General features: G+C 45.5%; 1 protein-coding gene across 1 annotated transcript in view; it reads right to left on the minus strand.

Annotated features, from left to right (window-relative positions):
• XKR6 (XK related 6) overlaps positions 1-15,906 on the minus strand; it is a 176,921-nt gene that overhangs the window by 48,126 nt on the left and 112,889 nt on the right. The gene's annotated exons all lie outside the window — the stretch shown is intronic.

The raw sequence follows: 15,906 nt of genomic DNA on the forward strand, positions 1-15,906 counted from the left end.
ACCACTGCAGGTTGGTACTACCACCCTTAAGGGAAGAATTGTGACAAAGAGGTGGGAGGAGAGCTTGGCTGAGGAGTCAGGCAAGGATGAGGAAGCCTATCTATCTGGAAAGCTCCTATTAGGCAGGTGGTGGCAATGCAGCCCTGGTGGGCTGGGGCAATGCCCTTGTCTCCTCCTTGGCTTCTAGTGTATTGGGTACCGCAGGACTCTAGCTTGACATGAGACATTGGCAGCACCTTGGGGTTTGTGGCAAGCGGATGTGCAGTGTGTAATCAGGGCACCAGGTTATTCGCATCTCTAACATCGGATGTCTGATGTCAACCAGGCTTCCTCTGTGGCCAAGGGAGGGCAAAGGGCAACTGCAGAGGGTGACTCATCCCATGACACCAGCTTCCTGCACTGAGTCATCCTTCAGAAGAATGTCTCAGATGGAGAGCTGAGGATAAGGTGGTACACAAAACTCATGGGAAGAGGAGCAGTGCAATGGCTGTCAGTGCTTCCAGTGGCTGCAGGGGATGGGGATCCTTCCAGGTGGCATTCAGGAACCCATGACCCCCACATCCATCCACACTGGTAAGACTCAGTGCCCTCTATATTCAACAGGAAAACAAAGTTGTGTTTTTTCACAATGAGAACCATCTGATGTGTTTCAGAGGCCTGTTTTAGGCTGAGATGAATTATGAGTTTCATTATATATTATATACCTCATTTAGAAATATCTCTATTGCCAAAGCACCGAGTCAGATGAGGTATATACCGTCCTGTCCAACCATCCTTCTATTTAGAAGTCATCTACGTATTCACCCACATCTGCTTTCTGACACTAGACTGTTGCCCCAGATTCATCTTTCCCAGGATTTTGCCCACAAGTCCCTTCATGTAATGACTCTGGAATGAATTTTTAAGCAATTTTGATTTTTTTTTTCTTTTTAAATTTATGAGCACCACACAGGACAATGTATCCCAAGGAAAAATGTGTAATGAATAAATAAACCACATACACATATATAAATCCTTAAACATAGGTTCATATATATATGTACAAACTTACATCCATACATATCTATGGCTTATTTATTCATTATAGGCATACATACATATATATATGTATACATAGAGGTATACAGCATATATAAATAGATAAAAAAACTGATTTATGATCTGTATAGTTATATGGATAAGCAACATGTGTTTGTATATATCATACATATGACCATATACATGGTTTATTTTTTCATTTATATATCTATACAGACAATTTCCTGCTAGTGGCGTAGGTCAAACCAGGAATTGATAGGTCAAGTTGGGACAAATAAATGAGTATTTTGAAGATTTTGTGTAAAAGACCTTTGGAATGATTTGGGAAAGCTCCTTTCAGAAACTGAGGAAATCGTCACTTCTTTGCAAAATTGTTCTTCCAAGTTTGATTTCACTTTTTATACTTCATATTCAGCATATGCCATCCTCAGTGTTGGTGGGATGACCCATTACCATGTAATGCATTATCATGGCAAAACAAAAATGAAATAAAATTGAATGAAATTATATAAAATAAAATAAAATATAAAATAATAAAATAAAAAAATAAAATCAGCTGTAACTTCATACAGATTGGATCATTGTCTTCAGAAAAGCAAAGAGTTTCTCACTGGTAATCTAAGGAACCAGCTACGTCTTGGGACCCCTTGCTGCAGGTAAGGATAAGGGGAAAAAATGTGATATTGGCTTCCTGCTCCACATGGAGGCATCAAGAGACCATGGCCAAGCTCTTTCTGTCCTCCCCCCACCTGCACACTCTCTGAGGCGTTACACGAGCTGAACTTTGCTCACCATCTGGCACCTCTTTCAGTCCTTCGATTACTCCCCTGCCTGTCTCTGGTTTCCCTCCTGAGCTGCAGACAACGGGTCTGGACAAAGTCTCCCCAGAGCCCCTGCAGCAACGCCAGCAGCAGAGATCATATCACTGTCTCTGGCTGCTCAGGAGGGATGGAGGAGCCTCTCTGGCCGTGGCTGTGTGATGGGGACCAGTGATCAGTCTGCCCCATCCTGGCATCCCCAAGCTGCATCCCCTTCACCACTACTCCCATCTCCCAGTCTTTGTTCTGGGAGGTGTTACCACACTCATTTGATCTACAAATGAGTGTGGAAATGACTCATTTGATTATACACATATACACATGTATCCCAGCCCAATGTATATATAAAGGAATCTCTTCCATATTAATTCAGGAAGAAAATCTAAGCTCAGACACTGATCTGCCAAACTCCGGGGTTGCAGAGATGTTCTGCTCCTGTAACCCCTGCCCTGGAATTTGGTTCAGCTTTTGATAATCTCAAGGGTAGATGGTCAGAAGGGCTAATTTATTAATGCCTTGTAAGACAACTTATTGATGTCTGGTAAGAGGGGAAAGCAGACAAGGAACACAGCCCTGGACTAAGTATAAGCCAGAGGAAAGAGGAACAGCTCTCCACTGTATGTATATGTGTGGCACTTAGGGACATGGTTTAGTGGTGTACTTGGCAGTGTAAGGTTAACAGTTGGATTTAAATAATTTTAAAGGTCTTTTCCAACCTAAATGGTTCTATGATTCCATATTTCTATGATTCCATGGCAAAGGAATGCCATCCAGGAGTCAGGGGATGATGCTATGAGAAGAGGTGAGGTCTGGAGAAAAGAAAAACAGCCAGGATACAGCCCTTTGCCTCTCTTGGAAAATCACTAAAGCAAGCAATGGTAATTGGAGAGCTACTTGTAAGCTGGGCATTTCTCCCCTACTATAAGCTTTGCCTGTAGCACTGAAGGAGCGGCTTGTGATAAATATATATATATTAAAAATATCTGCTCTGACAAGCGTGAAGCTTGAGAGCAGAGAAGAAGGGGAGGAGGTAAAGTGGGCAGGAATCATAAATCAAAATGTTTTCCTGCTTCTAATTAAATCCACCAACATATTTGTAACAAAACCACTCCAGGTCAATGGAAAGAGAGTGGGACAAGAAGATGCCACTGCCTGATGGCTGCAGTGGCCAACTGCTCCCTCCGTAAGGCTGAGCCTCACGCAAGAATATGGTGGCCTGAGTAGCTTTACACTGTGTTTTCAGCTTCAGATAGACCTCCAACCATCTGTGCCAGGCAGAGAAAGTGGGAGAAGGCAGAGCAACCACAACTAGGTAGAGTGGAGAGGGGAGAAAAGCATTGCAGGCTGTAAAGAGAGGGCTGGAAATCTTCTCACTGCACCACGTCCTCACGTCCTCTCCAGCCAGACGGCTACAATGTGCTTCTGCCAGCCCTGCAGCCACTGTGCCTTGTGCAACCAGCACAGCCTGGGAACGGGTCAGAAGAGCAAAATCAGATAAAAGGGAGGACTGAGAAAGGAAGAAACAAACAAGAAACCATGCTACTGCTTCATTGTCCTGGATGCTGCGTGTTTGTGGTCCCCACTCATCTCCGAAAGGATAGAACTAGAAGAGGTTCGGAGAAAGCTGGTGAAGTTGATCAGAGGGATGAAGCAGTTCCTATATGAAAATATTTCATAGAGACCTCGAATCTTCAGTCCATAAAAGGGACAACTGATGTGATACAAGATACACAGCTGTAAAGTCACAAGTGCCTTGCAATGGAAGATTTGCGTAGCAAGAGCTTGGAGCACCATATGGAATGGTTTGGTGACAGTTCAAACCTAGCAAAGGGAAGGCTCTGATTTTTAATACGGAGCATAGTTAAATGGAGAGACTCTTTCTCATGCCGCCAAGCATTTAATAAGAAACCATAGAGACCAATAATTCAACCACTGAGGAATATTCTGCTATTAAATTGACAGCACCGTATCTAGCTCAGGACGGCCCTTCAGGATATTGAGGGATCCAGCACTGTGTGCTTGCCTTGTTCTTACGCTGTCTTCTTGTTGCTCAACCTGAACTAGGTAGACTCTAAAGCTGGGTGGCCCAGCACAACTGTTCTTTGTTTCAATACCAAACTTGGCTTATTTCAAATTTCTCAGCAAATTCCACCCAAAAGTTGAGTTAGCATCTGCAGGGCAGCTTCTGCTGAGCCCGCTGTTTGTGGCTGCAGCAAAGGTACCCAAAAATCTTGCACAGGGATGACTTTGCCCTGGCTTTTCTAGGGCTCCCTCAAAAGCTTCCCCTGTTGAAGCACCTGAAGCCCCGGAGTTGGTCAGAGAGAAGCTGTGTGGGCTGAACTGTGATTTGTCCACATTCTGGTGTCCTCAACATAAAAAGGACATGGATCTGTTGGAACAAGTCCAGAGGAGGGCCACGAGAATGATCAGGGGACTGGAGCACCTCCCGTATGAAGATAGGCTGAGAAAGTTGGGGCTGTTCAGCCTGGAGAAGGCTGCATGGAGACCTCATAGCAGCCTTCCAGTATCTGAAGGGGGCATATAGGGATGCTGGGGGTGGACTCTTCATTAGGGACTGTAGTGGTAGGACAAGGGGTAATGGGTTAAAACTTAAACAGGGGAAGTTTAGATTGGATATAAGGAGGAAATTATTTCCTGTTAGGGTGGTGAAGCACTGGAACGGGTTGTCCAGGGAGGTTGTGAATGCTTCATCCCTGGCAGCGTTCAAGGCCAGGTTGGACGAAGCCTTGTGTAATACGGTTTAGAGCGAGGTGTCCCTGCCCATGGCAGGAGGGTTGGAACTCGATGATCTTAAGGTCCTTTCCAACCCTAACTATTCTATGATTCTACTTGCAAATGTCATCACACATTGCATGTTGGGGCCACTTAATGGGAGGAAGGTTGTCAGAGGCATCAAAGTCATGAAGTTCAACAAGGTCAAGTGCAAGGTCCTGCATCTGAGTTGGGGCAATCTCAAGTACAAACACAGGCTGGGGAGACTGGATTGAGAGCAGCTCTGAGGAGAAGGGCTTGGGGGTGTTGGTCAGCGAAAAGCTCAGTATGAACCATCAGTGTGTGCTTGCAACCCAAAAACCAACTGTACCCTGGGCTGCATCACCAGCAGTGTGACCAGCAGGTCGAGGGAGGGGTTCTCCCCCTCTGCTCTGCTCTGGTAAGACCTCCCCTGCAGTCCTGCATCCAGCTCTGGGGCCCCAACATAAGAAGGATTTGGAGCTGTTGGAGCAAGTCCAGAGGAGGCCACGAAGACACTCTGAGGGCTGGAGCACCTCTGCTATGGAAACAGGCTGAGAGAGCTGGGCTTGTTCAGCCTGGAAAAGAGAAAGCTTTAAGGAGACCTTAGAACAGTGCCTAAAGGGGTGACAAGAAAGCTGAAGAGGAGCTTTTTAAAGTGCATGTAGGAATGTGGCATGTAGGAAGGTGGAATGGCTTTAGACTGACAGAGGGGAGATTCAGATGAGCTGAGGCAGAAGTTGCTCCCTGTGAGGATGCTGAGGCCCTGGCACAGGGTGCCCAGAGAAGCTGTGGCTGCCCCATCCCTGGCAGTGTTCAAGGCCAGGTTGGACACAGGGACTTGGAGCAACCTGGTCTAGTGGAAGGTGTCCCTGCCCATGGCAGGGGTTGGAATTGGATGAACTTTAAGATCTCTTCCAACCCGAACTGTTCTATGATTCTGTGAAAGCCATCTACTACAGGGTCTTCAGCACGGACTGGTGTAGGTGGCCCAAGATCTTATAAAAAACCTATAACTCTTTCTACTTGCTGGACCTGCCTTGCACTCTGGCTACTGATTGGATTATGGGATCTTCATCAGAGGCTACTGTTTTCTAACAAACATACTGATTGTGAGTAGGAATCTGCTGACTTGTTGGATGAAAAGTAGCAGGTAAAAGAGCAAGCTCTGGAAAAACACACTATTATCTTGAGTCACCAGGCAAAATAAACACTGTGAAATTCCCACAGGTTGGTTCAAGTGCTGTGTTAGTGCTAAATATTGCTGTGAAGTGGTCAAAGCGAAAGTGACAATTAAATACTTAATAAATGACTGTTTGTGTTTCTTTTTCTTCACAGAAGCATGGAGGTGGTGTAACAGGACAGTAATGAGTTTCTGGAGTGATTACCCTTAGCACCTTAGGTAGGGAATTTCGCTTGAGAATGTCATCAGATCCCTATAAAGGATTTTGGCTTCCAGACTACCCGGTAGAAAGCTACCCAGGTTTGCCTTATCCATGCAAATAATAGTGAAGAAAATAAAATCCCTGTTGGTGATTTGTTCCCATTACTACCTACCCACGCTGTTCAATGATGTGAAGCCTGTTTCAAGTTGGAATTTGACTGACATCACTTTCCAAACATGGGAGCTCACTAGGTGATTTTATCTCCTACAGCACATATTGCCTTTCTGAGTGTGAGTAACTAATGGTGCTCATTCAAGAAGTGGCTGTGCTTATAGAAATCAAAAGTTCACCCACTGGGGCTATTCTGACTCAGGAGACAGGAGCCATGGGAACCATTGTTAGCGTTTCACAGTAGAGTGGGTTGATATTTTTTAATCAACATTTGCATGCTTTAACATCACTTCTATTTTATTTTTATCCAGCTCCTTTCTCCTCGTATTTTCAGAGGACAAAAGGAAAGAAAGAAAGAGAACTTTTTAATTAAACTTTTGAAGAAAACTATAGTTCAAAGGTGCTCTTTATTTTGCCAGAGATAAATCACTGCAAACATTTCAGAGTGCAGACACCTAGCATGTGCTTCTGCTCCTAGGCCACCCAGGCTTTGTTGTCTCAGTCTTTGTGTCTTCAGAAGCAACTTCTAGGATGGGCATTTTGGAGCTGACTGAAACCCTCATGGGTAAAACGCTGTCCTTAGCATGGCTCTTCATTCAAGCAGGTGGAACAAAGGCCATGGTCTATCCATAAGCACAACCTCATGTTGTAGTCAAAGAGGAAATAAAAGGAAAAATAAAGAGACCCTGCAAAAATCCCCTCAAGGGAAGGTGTGAAGGCAGAGCACTGGTGCGGGGCTGGAGCTGGGCTACATTTAACCACACCACGAGCCACTGTCAATAAGAAGGAAGGTCTGATGGGCCCAACATTGCAGAAACTTGCCCTATTGGTGGGCTCCAAAACACCCTCCTCTTATACACCTGCAAGGAGGCATCTCCCTGAGTAGCGCATGCTGTACCCCTTGAGATAGATAGCTTTAAGGATGCCATGCATCCTCTTGATGCTGGTGCAGAAAGGCTTGGGGTTCCCATAGATCCTATATCCAAACCACAATCCCCACATGGATGTCTCTGGGTATCTCAAGGGATGCTAGGCACCTGTATTTAGGCAAAATGCTGAATCTGAAAAAGCAGTAAGTAATGAATAATGCAACAAGCTGAACCGAACCTTAGATGACTAAAATACAAGTGTCCACTTTGGAAATAGTTGCCCTAGGTCCTTTCTGTAATGAACTGAGAAAAATGCATTTGTGCTACTTTAAACATGTTTCCTTCTGTTAACCATAAAGGGGTTTGAGATAACAGCTCAGAAAGAAGTGTCTACAATTGTGGAGGGTTTCTTCTGGTTTGATGACTCCCGCTATTTATATTGCCTGATATTCTCCCAAAGGTAGATAGACCTTTGCACTGTTCATGCTGTTCATCCAAGAACCCCACTTACTGTATGTTGTAGCCTGTATATCAAAACCACTAATGCCCTGAGTTTCTCTCAAAACACACTTAAAAAGGAAGCCTTGTTCTTGTTCATAGTGGAACGGATGGGTTAGTTCATCAGATGAAAAGGCATCAGCTGTTAATAATACCTTACTCTTTATCACACCTCCCACTACAGAGTGTCACTGTGGAGCTCCTACTGTTTCTGCTCTGCTGTCAGAGATGGGCCAACTCCATACAGGCTGAATCAAAACTACCCCAGAACTGGGTAGAGAGCTATAAGGGCCTCAACGAGTGGCTTTTTCAAGATAAAACAAAGGGGAAAATAAGCCCTCTGCTCCAGACTAACAGACTAATGATAAAGGCTTCCTCAAAACCTCCTCAGTTGGCTCATTAAACACTGCTGCACACAATGAACTGACAGAACACTTCTTCACTGGTGCCAACAAGGGTCTCGTCATGCTGCCATGGACTTTGGAGCAGCATTTTGGTCATCAGACCCAATTCTCCTGAGCAGTCTGGCAGCGGTAGCATAGACAGCAGTGCAGCTAATAGGCAAGACAGGGAGGGATGCTCCCCCTCAACACGCTGGCAGAGAAGATCCTTGGATCTAATGGTTCATATCCTGGCCTGCTCCCCCTTGCACAGGAGCATTTGCCTGTCAGATTAATAATGCAGTCAATGCAGCTTGTCACCATGCATAAGGTGAGCTGTGATAAGCCCAGCATCCGATAAAGCTGTCTTCAACACTGACAGCTAGTGTAATTTCCAGACTGTCGGCAGCAAAGGAATAGAAAGACATTTAATGGGACTCTTCCAAAGTATTTATTTCTTGGGCTTGCTGATCCTGCCACCAATGGGGGAAAGCAGGCAGGTGAAGACCAGATCACTAACAGGGCGCAGTGTGCGTGCAACAGCAGCCTGAAATCCCCACAACAAAATCCTTCCATCTGTCTTTGCTCAGACACCAGGTTTGGTTGATAAGGGTTACTGCAAAGGACTTCTGTCACGTACTTGGCTTTGTGTCATGCAATATTTAGGTGGGAAATAAGCCCAACAGATCTCATGTCTGGTTGAGGTTGCAGAGAATCACAGAAACACTGAGTGGAAGAGAAATCTGGAGGTCTCTGGCCATCTGTTCGAGGTAGGACTATGTCCAACACCTCATCAGGTCAGCCACGATCTGGGTAACCAGTTCTTGACAAACTCCACAGACAGAGATTCCCCCACTTCCCTGAGTACATCTTCCAGTGCTGCACAATCTACTGCGGAAAAGCTTTTCCTGGTGTTCAGTCTGAACATTCCATCATCTTGGAGAAACAATACTTAGCTGAGAAAAGGCTAGAGCCAAGGGAAGTGATGTGTGAATCTCAGTAACGGTTTTGCATTAGAAGGAAAAAGGCATCAAAGATGGAGCAGGAAAGTGTAAGAATTCTAGTCTGACATTTTAAAATCAAGAGCTTTAATCTCCCTTGCCAGCAGTTAGTGCAAAATAAAATGGGAAAAAATCACCCTGAAACAAAGGAACTTCTCTTCTTTTGTAATACCCAGAAACAGAGGGTAAGCTGCATTGGGAAGGGGAGAGTTTGTCTGTGCAATGTGGAGCAAACAGGAGTGCTCAAAATCCAGTAGTAAAAACAGGGGTGGATCCCCTTCATTCAGTTTTCCTCCTGATGTTCCTGCTTGGATCCACCCAGAACCCTTAATCAGTATGTGGGCATACCTCCAACCACACTGCATCGCAGCAGACCCCTCCTCTGCAAACCATGAGTTCAGAGACCACACCATGCATTATGTCATCCTGCGAGGAGGAGCTGGGCAACTCTGCAATGACTTCTTTCCTAGCCCTTTTTATTCCATCCCCCTTCTAATGGCATTGCTGAAGAACTGGGTTTAAAAACAAGAAAAGGAGCTTATCTGCAGGGGAAGGGTTTTACAAGAGGAGATCCCACACCAGGATCTCCCGACCACCATCCCCAAATTAAAAGTGCTGCGGTGCAGGGTTGAGAGCAGTCAAACTGCCTCCCTGGCTGTTGTTCACCTGCTGCACGTAAATGCCAGCTCGCTCTCGCCTGCAAGAAAACCTGTGTGCAGCAAAAGGTGATGTCATCCTTTCCCCGCTCCTGGAATCCAGCTCCTTGCCAAACAGGGCTCGAGGCTGGTGTTATTAACAGTCCCTTTTGACACATCCTGTGCTCTCATGATTTCTTTCTTTCTTTTTTCTTTTTTCTTTTCCACTCCTCTTTCCTCTTTTTGCTGCTCAGTGACCAGGCTCCTGAGAACCAGGTTGATTAAATTTCTATGCCTAGCAGCTTCCCTGGAGTCCACATAATTTATGTAAATACGAGAGATAAGAAACAATGGGAATCATGAGAAAAATGAAGCATTAAACTGCCAAGATCCATTAAATTCTCCATCATCCTTTTCAGAATCTCAATGTTCAGCCGTGCCTCCCCCATGTTTCCCCCCTGCCACGGCAGCATGGATCAAATTAACGCCCATCAGGCTGAGGAAATACACAGGATCAGTCCTACCTCCTGCCTAACATTTGGGTTTAGTCCTGCCTGCAGTGAATCAGTGCACAAAATGAGCCCTATTTGGAAAGCAGGTGGTGCAGCTGGTTGCAGCCTCCTTGCCTTGCTGTATCGCAATGCAATGCTGAGCAGCTGGAGCTCCCTCCAGGCAGAAATGACGCAGCGCACCTCCCAACCGACGTAGGTACTGGTGGGTAAAGATCACCAGGGATTCTCCATTTTAGGATACTTGGACACCCTTTGGGATATATCCACACTATCAGCAAATGGAGGGTTAGCCTGAGCCCACTGGCATGACTACACCTAGAAGTCCCTGAAGTTTGTCCCAAGACAGCCATTCAATCCAAAGTCCTGGAGAGCTGTGCCAGGCAGAAGTGGGAATTAAGGTCAGCAGCCTGTTGCCCTCCTTCATGCAGTCCCTGTCTTTCCTAAGCCATTCCTAAGAAGCTTGCTGACTTTAAACCCTTTCTCCAGCCCATTCCTCACTTAGTTGTGCCAGTTACAAAGCCAGCAAACCTCCCTAAAAGAGTGCCAAGACATCAGCAATACAGCTCAGTGGTCTATCTTCTTGAACTGCTCCTCGGCTGTTTTGGCCCACACCAGGAAACAAAGACCAAAACCGATTCCTGATGTTGGTTTGGGAGGTGTCCTGGATGGGAACAGTTCCCAGTTGGCAGTATGGATGGAAACACTCTGAAAAGGGCGCACAGGTAATAGGATTGTGAGACAGGAGAGTAAGAGCATGGCCAGACAGCACTCATTGCCTTCAGGCCTGGAAAACACATCTGGAAATCTATTCCTGAGGTACACAACCACTTGGTAAGTGACACCCCAGGCATGGGCAGCCATCTACATGGGTGCACACACATGTCAACCACCTCTGCCTGCTCCCAAGCTAGGCTGAGCTCAGTTTGTGGGTGACAGTCACCATGGTCACAACATCCACAATCAACAGCAGCGCTCAGAGGGTACCTGCTTTCACAAATGGCATCCGAGACCAACTGTGACAGCACCAGGAGCCTCGGGGCGGGCTGCACCGTCTGTGAGTCACTCAGGGACAGAATACCTCCTCTTACACACAGCCTCCTGCTTCCCTGGGATTTTGAGCTCTGCGCAGAAAACACAATTTACTGTATTTTAACTGTTAGCTCTTCAGAAATATGTGTCTTTCCCTCTCCAAATGGATGGCATTGCTAATAATACCACAGACTTTTTATTTAAGTTTCAAGCTCACAGGCAGCACTTGGATTGCTTAACAAGTGTGACAGACAGAAACATCTCTGTAATGGAAGTGAAGACTCTCCAACTACAGTATGATTTTAGGATGTTGGAGCTTGAGGGAAAGCACTGCAAATCCTGAGTGGCGATGAAGTCCCAAGAGCGGAAGTCATCTGCTCTCACTGAGCCCTGCCCCTAACTTGAATGCTACAGCATTACCTTGGGTGTTTCTGCTTATAGTGCACAGTCAATCCTTGGTGCCTGTACCCAAGGCACGATTAACTACTCCAATATCAAATAACAGCTTATAGATCTTCCAATAGTCATCCAGGATCGAGATCTAATTAAGACTGTGAATGAGTTAATCATGTGTGATGAAGTCTTCTAAGCAAATTACACCCAAGACTTACATTTTGTCTGAGCTGCAGATAATTTTGACAAAGCCCCAAAGCAGAGACTCAAATAGTGAAGGTTAGATGGAGTGATGGGTATGAAAAAGCAAAACTGCACAGGTTTCATAGAAGAAGGCTACCTACAACCTGCAGCTTCGAGTGCTGAAATATTTGAGACAAATATGATTTGACAGATTCCCTTGAATTTTGCAACTCACTCAGAGACCAGCAATCAAAAGAGACCTATTAAGTCTCTCCCTTTGCCTGAGCAAAATACCTAGTTTTGAGCTGTGGGCAAACGAAACACACTACCAAAACTACTCTTGATCACAGCCAAAAAAGGCCAAGGAGAAGGGACGACTTGTTTGAACTTCCAAACCAACAATGGGAACAACACAGCACAGTCTAAAGCACCCCGTAAATAATATGTGAGCCTGACATTTAGCAGGGTTTGAAAGGTCTGTTCCTTGGCTTTACCCTGTCCCGTGGATGCATCATTTGCTGTGTTATCATGTTAAAAATGACTACGGTCATTAGGAATAATTTATGCTTAGGAAAATAATTATGGTCATTAATGGGGATGAAAGCAAATGCCATTAGGAAGCAGAAGTGCAGTTGTGACAGCTGACCGTGCATGTGATGTGATTGACATACAAGGCAATTATGGTGCTCACATGATTAGGCATCCCGAGCAATTCAAGGCTCAGAAGGGAGCCAATAAGGGATATGTCCAAGGAACATCTGGGAAAGGCCAACAGGATCACAAGGCAAGCCACAGCAGTGTCTTGGAGAGCTGGAAACAGAGGATGGGTGGCAGTCACCAACAGCCACCACTGACCACAATGGTGTACAAAGTGTGCCTGAAGTTTTAAGTCTGCTGATAATACTCTGTGAGTGGTATCAGTGGCTCATACACGAGGTCATGTCTGGCTACTGGACCATAACTTCACAGAAACATGATGTCTACAAAGAGATGTCTAAGCCAGATACGTAAATCTTTGGGCCAGCTGATGGCATAGGTAGGATTGAGCATGGGTAGATGAATTGAAGATACCTTATTGCTTGGTGTAGCTCTCCTGGTGGAAAAAATAGTAAAATGAAATCTACAAGCATCCAACCAGGATCCCATTTTCAGGGCAGTTCACATACTGTGAACTAAAAAACTCTGGTCTAAGAAACTCAATGTGAACTGGAAAGATCTGCCTGGATTTCCTCAGTCTCCCCCTTTGTGTGAAAAACACGGGATTACTGGCAGTTAGTTAATAAAGCTCATTTGGGTTGTCTGGACAGAGTCCTAAAGATTTGATATATTACTTTACAAAAGAGGGAATTTGGAAAGGGTACTGCTCAGTGAAACTGGCTAATGGTTGATTGGTATCTACACCAGTAATACAAATACCTACCATTTCTGTTGAGACCAACTAGAAAAGGAAGTTTAACTCAGCACACGGTCATTCATATCTGAGGCGAATCTCTTCCATCCCCAAAACAGTAGTCTGAATTCAGCCTCGCTGTGTACCCTGGCCACATGTATGAGTTTCACAACATGGATGGTCACACTTTTGCTCCACAGAGGACAGCAGTGATGCCCCAAGGTTATCAGACATTGTACAAAGCCCCACAGAATCCTTCTGATACGATATCCAAGAACAGTCACACTCAACCACTTCTTTAATACTCCCTAGTTCAAAACGTCTTCCTCTCCCTTCACTGATTCCAAATTCACAGACCATCTGCTCTCCTCAGCAACCAATTTACACCCTTGGGGACCTAATTTCCAGATGCCTTTAGAGGCAAACTGGAAAATATCTTGTCCCTTTGGCAGAGAAACAACTGATCATGTTTGCGCTCCCTGCTCTGTGTTGCTTGCAAGTGTCTGGACTTGCATTGACTTCCAGGCTGAATTTTGCCAGTTCAGCAGCTAGAACCTTGTTGTGATTTAACTTGATGAATTAAGGAGCCTTTTAGTACAGGGGATCTCCCTGGTGTTTATTTAGTGAGCCAGATTACATCTGTTCATAGCATTGTGCACAGACAAGAGTGCAGCCTGACAGCCCAATGGGGACATATTGCTGTCCCTGCTTGCACTGGGATTCCGCCTAGTGAGAGACATGGTTTCACCAGAGAAAGAAGCACATGAACATGGGGGTCGTAGGGAAAGAATAGGTTAAACCATCTATTTAAAACCCAAGAAAACCCATCACAAAAAATAAGTACTGTCAAACTTCTCATTTGGTTGAATTAAACACAAAATGAATTAAATGTTTGCAAAACAAGGATGTGCTGTGGCCATCTGTCTCCACGGCATCCTTTGGGTGGGAAGATGTAGTAATGGCTAACAACATTGAGGTCCCACCATCACCAAGCACCTAAGTGTCAGGAGGATAAGTACATTAAGGATGCAAAGTGCTTAGATGTTAGCAAAATAAATGTGGCAGTGCTTTGGACTGTAAGGCTGACCGGACAGCAGGAAAATTACTGTGGTCGTAGCAAGCATCATGTCAAGCAGGACACAAAGGTTAACTGTATACTCAGGCTTTGGTGCTGCCTCCCAGGCTTCAGCATTTCTATAAATAGTACCTCTAATAAACAGGGTGTTAGGTTTTGCAAACACAGAGCCCCTTCCTAGTGTATTCCAGCAGGTCATACATGAACCATGGTGGCAGGACACAGCATCACAAGACTGGCAGCACAGGAAAGACTAATTAACAGGAGAAGAACACAGCATAAAGAAAGTGAATGAGAACAGGCAGCATGGAGAGATTAAGGCAGGCAGGAGTACAAGGTTGCCAGGGAGAAGAGCCCACATACAGGCACGGGAAGAAGAAATGAAGTCAGCTGCAGGGGTGAACATGGATGGTAACAATATGTTAGAAAAAAATAGTTTTATCACTGCATTGTTGGAGACAGAATCGTACAAGAAGAGAATAAGAGTGGTGCTGATGACAACTTCCCAAAACACAGCTTTTTGATGATTTTGAAACCCAAAGGAAAACAGGGGGAGTTGACTTGGCAACCTCCCAAGGTCCTTTGCAACCTCAAATATGCTGTGACTCTGTGAAATGTCTGTAGTAGAGAAGGTTGTGCCCATCGGTTGCAGTCAAACCCTTACAGTCCATCCAAAGCCAAAGGGGAACATGGGCTCAGGGAATCACTTGTAAAGCAGTGGTCAGGCAGCCTTGTTTGGAAAGACAGCCAAAAGTCTGATGGCAAAGACAAAATGCAGAGAAATCCCACGGACTTGCTTCCCACAGGGAATTAGACAATGGCACAAAGGCAGCCCAAGAAACAAGACTCTTCTTTCCATCAAGGTTGGTTCCTCGCAACCTGGCTACAAAGCATGACAGTCCACATGGGCAGGGAAGAAAGCCGAACCAGCCAGGTTTGTATTATCAACCTCTGGCCCCTGCAAGTCAGCGATCATCTGTAAGTGGAAAGTTAAAAATAAGAAAAACATGAAAAAAGGGAGGTGTAACAGCCCATATGGACACAGAGGAAGTCAAGCTGTAGAAGGAGGAGGCATCCTAGGGCTGTTTGCTTGCCTGAGGCTGGATGTGGAAAAGGATGTGTTTAGAGATGAAATCGTTTCATTTTAGAAGCATTAAGCCCTTTTCCATGCTGGTGCTCAGGGAAGACCAGGTGGTAGCCCTTTGTCTATGCACGCTAGCAAAACAGGTGAAAGTGGCATCTCCATCAGCCTTGTGGGCAGGAGAATGTGGATGACTCCTTGCCTCTCCACTCTGCCCTCCTGTAATGAAACAGGCAGAATGACCTACTTGTGTCATGACCTGAGGGTTTCTTCTTGCTCCAGCAAAGCACCTCCAAGCACTGCTCTTACCAAGGCTCCTGTTCTATTTGCACTGTCTAAAAGGATTGCATTTCTCTCCTCTTCCATTCCTTCCTGTCCTGTACTCATCCCCTTGGCTCACCTGGGGCTAGACAGGCTGCAAAAGCACTTTGAGAGATTCAATGGGAACAGACAGCAGCTGGACTGCTCACAAGCCCAACTTTTGCCATGGGCAGGGACACCCTCCACTAGACCAGGTTGCTCCAAGCCCCATCCAACCTGGCCTTGAACACTGCCAGGGATGGGGCAGCCACAGCCTCTCTGGGCAGCCTGTGCCAGGGCCTCACCACCCTCATGGTAAAAAACTTGTTCCTAATGTCTAATCTAAATGTCTTTCAGTTTAAAGCCATTCCCCTTTATCCTGTCGCTACACACCCTT

This window comes from Neopsephotus bourkii, unplaced genomic scaffold (assembly GCF_033783945.1).
Source record: "Neopsephotus bourkii isolate Nb327-2 ecotype Australia unplaced genomic scaffold, CSIRO-AGI_Nbou_v1 NB_1600, whole genome shotgun sequence".
Lineage (NCBI taxonomy): Eukaryota > Metazoa > Chordata > Aves > Psittaciformes > Psittacidae > Neopsephotus > Neopsephotus bourkii.